This window comes from Nematostella vectensis, chromosome 2 (genome assembly GCF_932526225.1).
Source record: "Nematostella vectensis chromosome 2, jaNemVect1.1, whole genome shotgun sequence".
Taxonomy (NCBI): Eukaryota; Metazoa; Cnidaria; class Anthozoa; order Actiniaria; family Edwardsiidae; genus Nematostella; species Nematostella vectensis.
The window spans coordinates 20,137,555-20,149,286 of NC_064035.1; the positions used below are offsets into that span (position 1 = coordinate 20,137,555).

The 11,732-nt window shown below is 40.6% G+C and overlaps 1 long non-coding RNA gene across 1 annotated transcript; it reads left to right on the forward strand.

Moving 5' to 3' along the window:
* The first annotated feature begins 202 nt into the window (after positions 1–202).
* LOC125561005 lies at positions 203–3,265 on the forward strand. Its single transcript, XR_007306998.1, has 3 exons — positions 203–302; positions 2,090–2,123; positions 2,538–3,265. It is a non-coding gene; the product is annotated as an uncharacterized LOC125561005 (long non-coding RNA).
* The last annotated feature ends 8,467 nt before the right edge of the window (positions 3,266–11,732 follow it).

Consider the following 11,732-nt stretch of genomic DNA (forward strand, 5'->3'; position numbering starts at 1 on the left):
GATTTTGTCACCCTTTCTGCAAGCGATGTGTCAGATTTTTTTGTTGATGGGATCCCTGTGGATTATATTGCGTAGGCGCGCTAAAGGGGAACGGATGTAGCGTTGCAGAATGGTCCTCGTTGCAGAAGTGTCTAACCAATCAGATTGTTTCTTGTATCTCCCATACCGTCCATCCAATCAAAGTGCCTTGTGATCGTGTCTTGTACCTTGTGGAGATCGTGCAAAGGGGAGATCGTTCATAGGGTCGTGTTGGAATTGTTAACTTGGTGAATCACTTTTTCAGCATTTACCCTTTATTCAAGGTAAGGATCTCCATTAATTATAATAATTTTTGGGTAGATGAAGTTCTGCTGAATATGCTCCTCTTGAAAATCTCTAAGCAAAACAGCGAAGACTATTGTAATACTTTTAAGTATTACAATACTTAAAAGTATTAGCTCAACTGATGAAAAAAGCAAACTCCATCCAACCTTGAATTATTAGCCCAACAAAGTCATGGAATAATGCATGTTTAATTATGCTTCTTAAGACGATTTGTTAAGTTCAATCAGGCCCTGTTTTTAAAATTAAGTAAGGTTTTTACGCCGTTCCAAGGAATCCGACATCAAGCATCCAGTGACACTTTCAAAGTATTGCTTTTGTTTCTCTGTTAAAATACATCCCTTTGTTAATATATTATCTGCAAGCATACCAATCTTATCAAGTGAGACTTTATGTTCTCTTAAGGGATAATGATTTTTGGTTATCCTTACAGCTTTTCCCGATTAAAGTGGATTCCGATTTGTGTTATTTTGCCCTTGTAATCCACGTGTCGGTAGCCGTTTGTGGTGTCCGGAACTCATAGCGAACGAATAATAAGGAAATGCGAGAAAAAATATAGGAAGCGCCCTATATTAGCATTGTTTAGAATCTAAGTGTTAGTGATTTTTTTAATTTTCAAACGCATTAATTCCTAGCTCTAGTGGAGCGGGATTTGAATGATGTTGAGCCATACTTGTGTTTAACGATCTCAAATAATCATTTTTGTATTATCTATAAGCTTATAAAGCGTTGAAATAGAGTTCTGTATTTGTATTCACTTTTATTGGACTAAAATATTTATTCGCTGACCCTATTTCTGAACAAAGGCCTTATTATGTATTGCTTTGTGTGCATAATATTTATGCACACGCTTTATGAGTTATGGATGGTTCATGTGCAAAATTACTTAAATAAAAGCCTTTAAACATAAGGGTCTGTTGTAATCATCTTTATCCATTACCAACAGTTTTCCCTGCCATGCTAATTTTTTATACGCTTCCTTGGAACTTTACTAGCTTTCTAAAGGTTTACCACCTAATAACAAAAACAGGATATGGTGAATTTTGGAAATTCCAAATCAAGCATGAAAGCAAAATAGAGTAATGTTAAAGAGTTTGTAAGATGCAAAAAACGATTCGTAAAAGGTGGTAAACAGTTTCAGAACATGTATATACAGTAACTTGTGTTTGAAGTCGTCATACAACATAAAGTAATTGAAAAAAGATTTGTCACTTATTGCAATCATAAACATACAGAAATAATATCACATACATTTTTCAATATTATGCTGGAAAAAGCTTATATTTAGTCACAGATGTGAGTCATGTGTCACGCTCTGGTTCCAATACTGTATATGCATATAGCTGTGTAGGCTAAATGTCACTGTGACTTGGTTTGCACTTTATTTGGAAAGTATGTGTGTGTATAAAGCCCCATGTGCCAAGCAAAAAGCAAACATTTGAACTTAACCCCTATGACTCCTAGACAACTTGGTAGAGGTTTTCAAGCAATGGATAAGATTATAGAAAGGGTTCTAATGGGTTTTTGGAGAAGTAGGACATCAATATAGTTTTGAAACTTGAAAAAGTGACCCAGTTTCTAATTTTCTCACACAAGCTCAAAATACACTAAAATGTGATATCATGTGTATATGGGACTGGTCCCAGTTAGTCCCTTTTTGTGAGTTCAACTGTATGTTGGTTTGCACAACCCACATTGAGGTACTATGACGGTATTACACCACAAGCAAAATTTGTTAAAAAAAAACTAAACATGTTCTGTTTAACAGGCTGGAATGGCAGAAGAACCAGGAGACATACAAGGTAAAAGTCCAGCCAAACATGCAAACATGTTGTTAACCACTGATGTATATGTAAAGGTAATACCGGGGCTTACTTTTGGTCCCCATGTCAAAGATTGTACTAAAACATTTGTTGTCACCGGTTTACAAGAATTTCGTTATCCTAAATTAAAAGAATCTCTTTTTTCACGCGAATTCATGAAATGCGAGCTTCAAAACATTGAGCAAAGTACAACAGGGATTGGAAGAAAAACCTACTGTAATTCACACTTTTGTTGTGTCCAGCAAACATCAAACTACTTTGACTGACAACTAAAAAAGTCTCAACATATGTAAATTTTTTGTCATTCACCTCATCACCCAAGTTTCACTAGGATGTTTTTTGCTCTTTGGGTTTCTTCAGTGTCTTTCACAACTAATGTATAACCTCTCCCAGGTCTTAATGGTGGCAGCAACCAATTATGTGCCATAGCAAGATTCAAACAATGACAACATGCAAGTGAGCACCATCGCCTGATCCAAGTGCCAACTGTGCCAGAATGTGAACTTTTATCGGATCTGTATCGTACAGTGAAAAAACGTTGTTTGAGAAGCTAATCATCCACCTTTCAACTGTGATGGCGAGTATTGAGATTGCAGATGTAACACATCATTTGATTGTGACCTCGACACAGCTTGATATCAAATCAGTACAAATAGGGTGCAAGTGCACATAGTACAAATGAAATCCCCCAGCTTTCTGGTCTGTCTGAAGTTGATCGGCCAAACTGTGACTCGCTTAAGCTGGCAACAATGAATCAGGTGGTTCCTGATGATACCCCCTGGTGAACCAGGTTAATATCCCTACCATTTTCTGTTATTAAAAATGTAGAAAATGGATAGGGAGGGGACCAGTAACCTTGCGTTGTCTCTTTTTATGTTTTATTTTAAGACTCCACAACCATACGTAGTAAACTGTATGTCCGATCGGGTTTTATGGAGGTAAATGACGGAGGATCGTATGACAGCAGTGCCGGAGATATGCTTTAAATATGAATAGAGTCTAGTGGCAAAGTTTAACTAGCGCAGATTTGTGTAGTAAATAAATACAGTTGTACTTTGAGTTGAAATGTCATTTGTTCTGTTCCTTGTTTAGTTCTTTATAAATTCAGTTTATAACCTTTAGTTGTCTTGTCGGTGTTTTTACTAGAAAACCTGTGGTAGCCCAGTCATAAAATGCATTTTTTTTTTCGTCGTCTTGTGTTTGCGCAAAATACCCAAGAATATTTGCGCTATAGTCGATACCTTCTGCATAAGCTGTGTCATGGCCACCATCTTGGATTTTGCGAGTCTAGCTCTCAGATCCATGTATTTGTGCAGTTGAAGGCCAGATTCCAGATTTCATTACTGTATATATTACCATAGTCTCTGTCTCTACCAAGTAATTGTGCAAAATCATCTCAAGCCGAATTGATTTCGCTGTATTTACTCGTGTTTACATTTGCGATCGCCATGAATGAATCCCAAAGAAGTGACTACCTTAGTTTGAGACTATTGAAGAAAATCGTCTTCTACAAATCGCTGTGAAGAATTCCACAGAAGTGACTACCTTACATCGGGACACTTGTCCGGCTACCCATAAGACACATTTTGTTTTCTTACTATAAAATATCTTGATCACTCTCATTGAATGACATGATTTTTTTACCAAGTAGATTTCAAATTATTTTGGTACTATGGTGCTTATTTTTTGGTATTTTGGTCCTTTCTTTAAATAAGTTTTGTTTTCTTCCTAAAATACCTTTATCCCTCATTAAATGTCATTTTCATTTTATGGAACATTTTCAATGAAATCTAGAGCATTGTGTTGTCTTTGTAGTGTTGTTGATCTCGATCCTTAAGAATATGTATCTACTATAATTTGAAGTCTGGATATTCTATAGCTCTCTCATTTGACTTCAAAATATGTTTGTTTAAACAATATGATAGCATAAATAGATATTGTTGTTTATTTTGCACTTACATAAATGAAATAAGAATTTAATCTAAATTATATTGTTAATACAATATGGCTCACTTTGGGTGTTAAAATAAATTTACCCCTAAGTGATAGCACATTGAAGGCAGTGAACCAAAGAAATGTTTACGAAATATTAAACATTCTCACATTCTTAGTTTTCCTGAATTTTATTCCGGTGATATCTCTGCTGCGGGGATAGTATTTGTAAGATAGGACCATCAGCCGCTACTACTTTAATGGAGCACACTTCGAGACCAACCCCATCTAAAGAGATGATGCTTCTTACCTTTCTTGCCCGAATCATTGTTGTGATATGGCATATACAATAAAAAAAAACAAGATTATACATGTTTTTATTATATCCATTTTATGATAGCTGAACAGAATAATGATTATTAAAAATAAATAATCCCTAAAGTTATCATGTTTGTAGAATCTGTACACAGCACAAGCAGAGGTTTAGTTAAGAGCGGAGACTATCGAATTTCTCTCTTTAGAACATTTTCCCTTTCCATAGCATAACCTTATTTAGGCACTAATCGCATTTTGCCAATACTCACTAAACTAAAATTAGTCAAGCTTCTTTCCTTTTAAGAGTGGCTTTAGTGTTTTGATTGTGCTATTTCTTTTTGACGAACTCGATATCTTAACTAACAAAATTAGGACAGATCCTGGGCAGCCTGTGAGGCTAGAAACTTATTTTTGCTTAGCTACGTTAATTCTTTGCAGATAAAACTCCACTACAAGGCCAAGACAACAGGAAGAAGTATTTCTCCAGCGTAATTGTTTCATGGGTACCCGCTAGTAATAGTATAATTATACACAGGAACCAATAAAGAACAGAACCTTAAAACATGTAGTGTTTTATGCAACATCATTTATTTATATAAAGTTGAAACAACGAATCTGTGTGGTCGGTACCGCTATCAAAAACAATATTTCGATTATCCCGGAAAACTTTAATCCGAATCTTGAGTATTTTACCGAAGTAAGATCAGATATATTAATAACCACAGATATACCACTGTGGGTAATTTAGCATTTTCACCCACAAAAGTTGGTTTGATAGGAGGGAGTACTGCGCCTGCACGCGTTTAAAAATCGAATGACCCGGCTAAACGGACCCGACCTCCTATGCGATATTTTTAGAACAATAGAAGTGCTGAATGGATATTGAATAAGAAATCAAACTTCTTTGAAATTTATCCAACTTAAACACCATTCGACCAGATTTATGGATGTGGAAAACGGATCCAACATTACTATTCGAAAAAATCCCGAATTCTTAAATGAGAATAAAATTCGGTGAGTCATGTCATAGTTCGCCTCCCTACAACGCCTTAGAAATAGTAAAATAGGCGTAGTCATAGGAAATAATATGCCTAAATCAGAGATTCTCTTTCATTATAGGGCAAATGCTTCAATAAACAATTCAACAAGGCCCGTACCCAGAGAGAGGCAGCACCGCCCACGAGAGCAAAAGGTCCACTTCTATGTATTTATGGATATGTTAGAAGAGAGTCCCTTTTTTATAAGCCTTTGGCTTCTCTGGACTTCCTTGCCTACTTAATTTTATGAATTGCAACTCTATAAAAGGGGGGGACTAGGGGGTTTCATAGAAACGAGTGGGAGGCGCGGATCGCCCCTCCGGGCCTCCCAGCCCCGTCTTAGGCTTGGGAGGCGCGAATCCCCCCTCCGACCCCCCAGCCCCATTCCAGGATTGGGACTTTCATTGACACCGAAACGCGTTTCGCGTAGATTAATAATTGCTGGTTATTAATCTACGTCGGTACCACTTCGCGTAGATGGGTAAATCTACGCAAAACACACTCCGCGTAGATGGGTAATTAGCGATGGTCAGCAATCATTAATCTATGTCGGGGACGCCAGCGCCTTGTGCTAGGACCTGAGGGCCGTGAAAACGAGGAACGTGGATTGGGCCGCCAACCTACGGAGCGCGGAATAACCGTTTTTCGGCCGTAAATTCAAAGCCGCTGGCGTGGCGTTTAAACCTGAGTTTTACTCGAACACCTCGCTCCCGAACTCCTCGCGAACTTCTCGCAGCCTCTTTTTCATCTTTTCGCGTGTTTTTCCTGCTTTTTTTCTCACGCGGTGCGAGGCCGTGTAGAGCTCTGATAGCGGCCTTGAGCGCGTAGTATCTCTCTTGTTCCTGAGTATTAGCCGAAACTCTTCGTCTGAGATATGCCCTTCCTGCAGAGCCTTAGAGACCAGCTCGCTGATCGAGTTTTCTCCGCTAAAACCATCGTGTCTTCGTGTTTAGCCACCTTGCTCGTAAGACCCCTAGAGACTACCCCCGCGTCCACGACACCGACCAGCCCAGCGACCCCTGCCAGCGGACCGCCGATCAGAACCCCTATCCCACTCAAAGAGAGCCCCACCCCGACACTGGAAAGCACCCCTGCAGCGATGCCAGATGCCACAGACACAGCATGGGTAACGGCAAAGGCGCGCTTATACTTCCTCCGCACCTGTCGATGATGCGTTATCTCGTTGTCTAGAACCGCCTGAGTGTCACATATTTTCTGGAGTCGGAAGCTTTGCACGTCGCCGCGGATGCTTGCCGGAGCGGTAGGCGTCATATGCGTACCCTTCGGGGGGCAGACGCTGGGAAGCGAGGGGTATATGGCACCGCTGCTAACGTCGCTGTTTGCCATGCTTGTTATGTCGGACCTAGGTTAGCACTAATACGAGGCGAACAGGCTTGCCCTTAAAGTCCACCCGTCTACCGCGGTCATCCCTGATCCATATTTGGATACTCGAGACAAACTCAGAGGAAGATGCTGTGGCACAAACGGGGACGTCGGGTCCATAGACGACTTTCTCGTGCGGCCTCCCGCGGGTTTCTAGGCAAGCGAGAATGTTTGAAAGTTCGCCTAAGGCGAGGCATTGCGTGCGGTCTACGATATCGCAGCAGATGTAGAGGGCCTCTATTTTCGGCAAAGCCACCTTAAGTGGGGCACCCCCCCAAGGGCAGTGCGAGGCTCAGCTCCCCCAACTGATCATCTTTAGCCTCTAGGCCAAATAGTGCGCAAAGTTCGGCATTCAGGAACGCAACGCCATTGGACATGAGCGCGATCTTCCCGGTGAGGGGATCCAGCTTCGCGGTCAGAATCTTGCTTTCAGCGCGGTTGATCGTTTCCACGATGGACTCGGCCGTGTGGTGCCGGGACAGGAGGGAGGCTATAGTCGTTATCTGATGCTCCCGCTCGAGGTTATACCAGCTGTTAAACAGCGAGCACTGCCGGAGCGCCACAAAGCGTGGGCGCCTTATCGGCCGCTCGAAGAAGAGCGTCTGTTCGCCTTTGGCGAGCACAGTATGTAGGACCACCATTGTGTTGAACATAGCCCGCCTTCGTGTTTAATAGGGCTGAGCATGGATTGGGAAGGCTGGCGGATGCTGAACGAGGAGGCGATTCCTCGAAGGGAGGTGGAAGAGACGAATAAGGCGGCAACTGCAGCCAAACGCGCAAAACCCGGTTTCCCTAGGTCTCTGAGCCTCGCGCAAAAGCTGCTCTACGCCGTGCCCGCGACGGGGCTGGGAGGCCCGGAGGGGCGATTCGCGCTTCCCACTCGTTTCTATGAAACCCCCCAGTCCCCCCATAAAAGAATACTGGCAAAATAAAACTGTGAACTGTTCAGAGCCACAATAAAAACTCATAAAACAGCAAAACTAGTAATGAAGTGAACAAAGCCCCTTTCTAAATCATAATTCAGAAAAGGTTCAATAATTTAGATACACCTTTGTGCAGATTTTTTCATTTTTAAATATAGTCTCGGTCATTATTTCGTTGTCTAACGTAATAAATGGAAATGGTCCTGTGTGCGTTTTTTTTTTTTCAATTTCAACGCCTATACATATATTTTCAAAATGCCTTGTTTTCCACCTGTGTATGCTTTTCGCGGTTTACTTTACCGATTAACAACTATTATTTTTGCGCATTTCGTGCGCCCCCCCCCCCCCCCCGCCTCCCCTCTCTCCCTCCTCTCTCCCTCCCTTTATCTCTCTGACTACTGTTTAGTGTCTTTGTCATTTGTTTGATGTGTGTTGCTTAAGAAAAACTGTAAAACGATTAGGTTCTACGGTAAAATAACATAATGTATGCATATTTTGTTTAGAAAGCCGATAGTGATGCAGGATTTCAAGTTCAACATTCTCAATTCTGTCTAACATATTCACATTTTGTTAATCAAGTATGCAAGAAAATTTCTATTGTTCTGCGACGGATCATAATTTCCCGTCCATAGGATTTTCTTTTTGTACTAACATACAGGAAGAACATACGCGGTTACAGGCATGTAGCCAAAACTTTTAGCTTGGATTCGTTTACCCATTTAGATGACCATTTGCTCTTGGATATTTCGTCCCAGCTCGCAGTGGTACTAGTATATTTGTATATGAGCGGACATGCCGGTTGAGTCGGAGGGCTTCCAAATACTTTAACTAGATTTCTGGGGTGCATACCCCATAAACATTCTCGCGGTTCGTTTATTATGCTTGCGAAAAATGCAGGAGTTGAGGTCCCCAGGAGAAAAAAATCCCTCTTAAAACAGTGCACATGAAATAGGGAACGATTAGGCCAAAAAATATGTCATTTCTGGTCGCGATTCTACCTCGAGAGCACGCGGGCGGGTGATTTTTATCTATTTTGTTTAATTTGTTTATTTATTTCTAATAATAAAACCTGAATTTCACGTGGAGAAAAATGATTCATTCAATCAGAGGCACTATTGCGACACCAGCCCTCTCTTCTAAGCCAACCCTCTCTGATAAACTAGCCCTCTCAAATAAGCCATCCCTCTCTAATAAGCCAGCCCTCTCTGATAAACTAGCCCTCTCTAAAAAGCCAGCCCTTTCTGATAAGCCACACCTCTCTAATAAGTCACCCATCTCGAATAAGCCACCCTTCTCTAATAAGACACCCCTCTCTAATAAGCCACCCTTCTCTAATAAGCCACCCTCTCTAATAAGCCACCCCTCACTAATAAGCCACCCCTCTCTAATAAGCCACCCCTTTCTAATAAAAGTCACCCCTCTCTAATAAGCCACCCTTCTCTAGAGTCACCCCTCTCTAATAAAAGTCACCCCTCTTTAAAAGCCACCCCTCTCTAAAAGCCATCCCTCTCTAATAAGCCAGCCCCTCTAAAAGCCACCCCTCTCTAATAAGTCACCCCTATCTGATAAGCCACCCCTCTCTAATATGCCACCCCTCTCTAATAAGTCACCCCTATCTGATAAGCCACCCCTCTCTGATATGCCACCCCTCTCTAATAAGCCACCCCTCTCTAATAAGCAACCCTCTCTAATGAGCCACACCTCTCAAATAAGTCACCCCTCTCTAATAAGCCACCCCTCTCTAAAAGCCACTCCTCACTAATAGGTCAACCCTCTCTAATGAGCCAGCCCTCTCTGATAAACCACTATATAAATCACTATATTTCCCAAGTGATATGTTTGGAGTTGATATCCAATTTTACACGTGTAAAATTAGATACAATTGGATTGATTTTTTAAGGAATAATCGGAATATTTTTTGTGGCTGTAAAGACAGCAATGTAAAACTTGGGCAGCCAAACGAAATGTCCTATAAATGAGAAAAAGACCATTACGTTCCCAAGATTTTAAATAAAACGAGTCACAGTCACATTATAAACTGATGTCTTATTTCTTTTGTAAACAATGTTTTTTTAAAATCAGCAAATAACAAACTCATAAATATACAATTAGATGCAAATGTTCGGAATGAAATTAAGCGGGTCAAGGGGTGAGGGTGTGTTTGTTTTTTGGATGGGCGGACATCAGCATAAAAAAAAAGACTGTAGCGGATCTATTAAAAATTATACTAAGATTACTAATCCTGGTATTTGACAACAAAATGACCGTGAATTGCACAATTGTTAAATTAGCTAGAAAAAGGGCGATACGTCCCGACTAATCGGATGATGCGGCAAAAAAAAAGCGATTTCCAGCGTATAATTTCTTCCAAAATTTCAAAATGTATTGGTGCAGATTTGTCAATTCATAGCTTCATCATCCTTTTCATCAACGTTTTCAAACTGTTCAGGCTTCGTGCAATAAAGCCGAAAATAAAAATAGCCGACATAGACTACACGCCGCAGATGCTTTTTCTTAGTAAGCATTTTGTAACTTCCCTCGTCTTATCTATAACATAAGATATGACCTTTTAAAGATCTTCCAAGCCTTGTGCTCTGCTTGAACAGGTATTTCATAGTGAAATATTGCACTATAGTGAAGATCTCAAAACTTGCTGACATTTGTTACGTTTGCTGATATTTGTTACATTTGCTGACATTTGTTACATTTGCTGATATTTGTTACATGAAAATAGACATAGCCATACTCCACACGCCATTGTCATTTTGGAACGAGTTTGTCTTTCATGATCACACATCATATTACGCTGCCGAAATCTTTCAACGTGATTATAGTAAAAGATTCGATGGTATAAAACTGACTATTTTTTTTTCAATATTCCCAGTACGTGCTAATGGTTTACAAAAACGATATCCCGGTATTTTTAAGGCCACAAGCGTCCAAAATAGCTTAATCCAAAAAATATAGGGTTATAAACATTTCGCTGTATTGCTGTCTTTGTTGAAATAACATGCAGTTTCTAGCCGTGAGGCGACTCAATAGTCTCCTAGCGCGTTCTTCCAGGAGCTTCAAAATTATTCTTTAACAGTGTCTACTGCTCATTCTACCTAAATAATATTGAATATTGAATAGTACGGTAACTACAAAACTGTGCCACATTATTCCATGCTGAGGCCAGGAGGAAATACACCTTTTCATAGACTAGGTAATTAGTTGTCGTAGAAGGCAGTTGATAACATTAACTGCTATCCCTTAGAGTTTAAGGACCACGCCTTTTCTCTGCCGCATAGGTGTCAAAACTTATATTGGCCACACGTAGGATAGAATCCTGCTAGGGAGACCCCTATTCACCCCTCCCCCCCTTATGAGACAGGTTTGGCTTATTAGAGAGGGATGGCTCATCAGAGAGGGGTGGCTTATAAGAAAGGGGTGGCTTATTAGAAAGGGATGGCATATCAGAGATGGCTGGCTTATTAGAGAGGGATGGCTTATTAGAGAGGGATGGCTTATTAGAGAGGGGTGGCTTATTGTAGATGGGTGATTTATTAGAGAGGGCTGGCTTATTAAAGGGGTGACTTGTTAGATAGTGATGGCTTATTAGAGGGGTGACTTATTGGAGAGGACTGGCTTGTCTCATAAGGTTGGCTTAATAGAGAGGGTGGCTTATTAAATAATGCACTCTATGCAGCCTAACAGAAGGTGCACACTGGTATGTAAATAATGTAATACTAGAAATTTTGCCAAGGGGTGGGTTAATAGAGTCGTGGCTTGCTAGAAAGGGATTGCTTATCAGAGGGGCAGCTTATTAGAGAGCTATGTTTTTTTAAAGATGGCTTATTAAAGAGAGTTGGCAGAAAGGAAGGGCAGATCATTGAGAGGGGGGCATATTATAGAGGGGGGATTAAAGGGCAGCATATTACAGTAGGGGAATGTTGATTTGGTTAGTGAACAGCTGCTTTAGGAATATGTTTCATTGCCATTCAGAGACAATGGAGTCA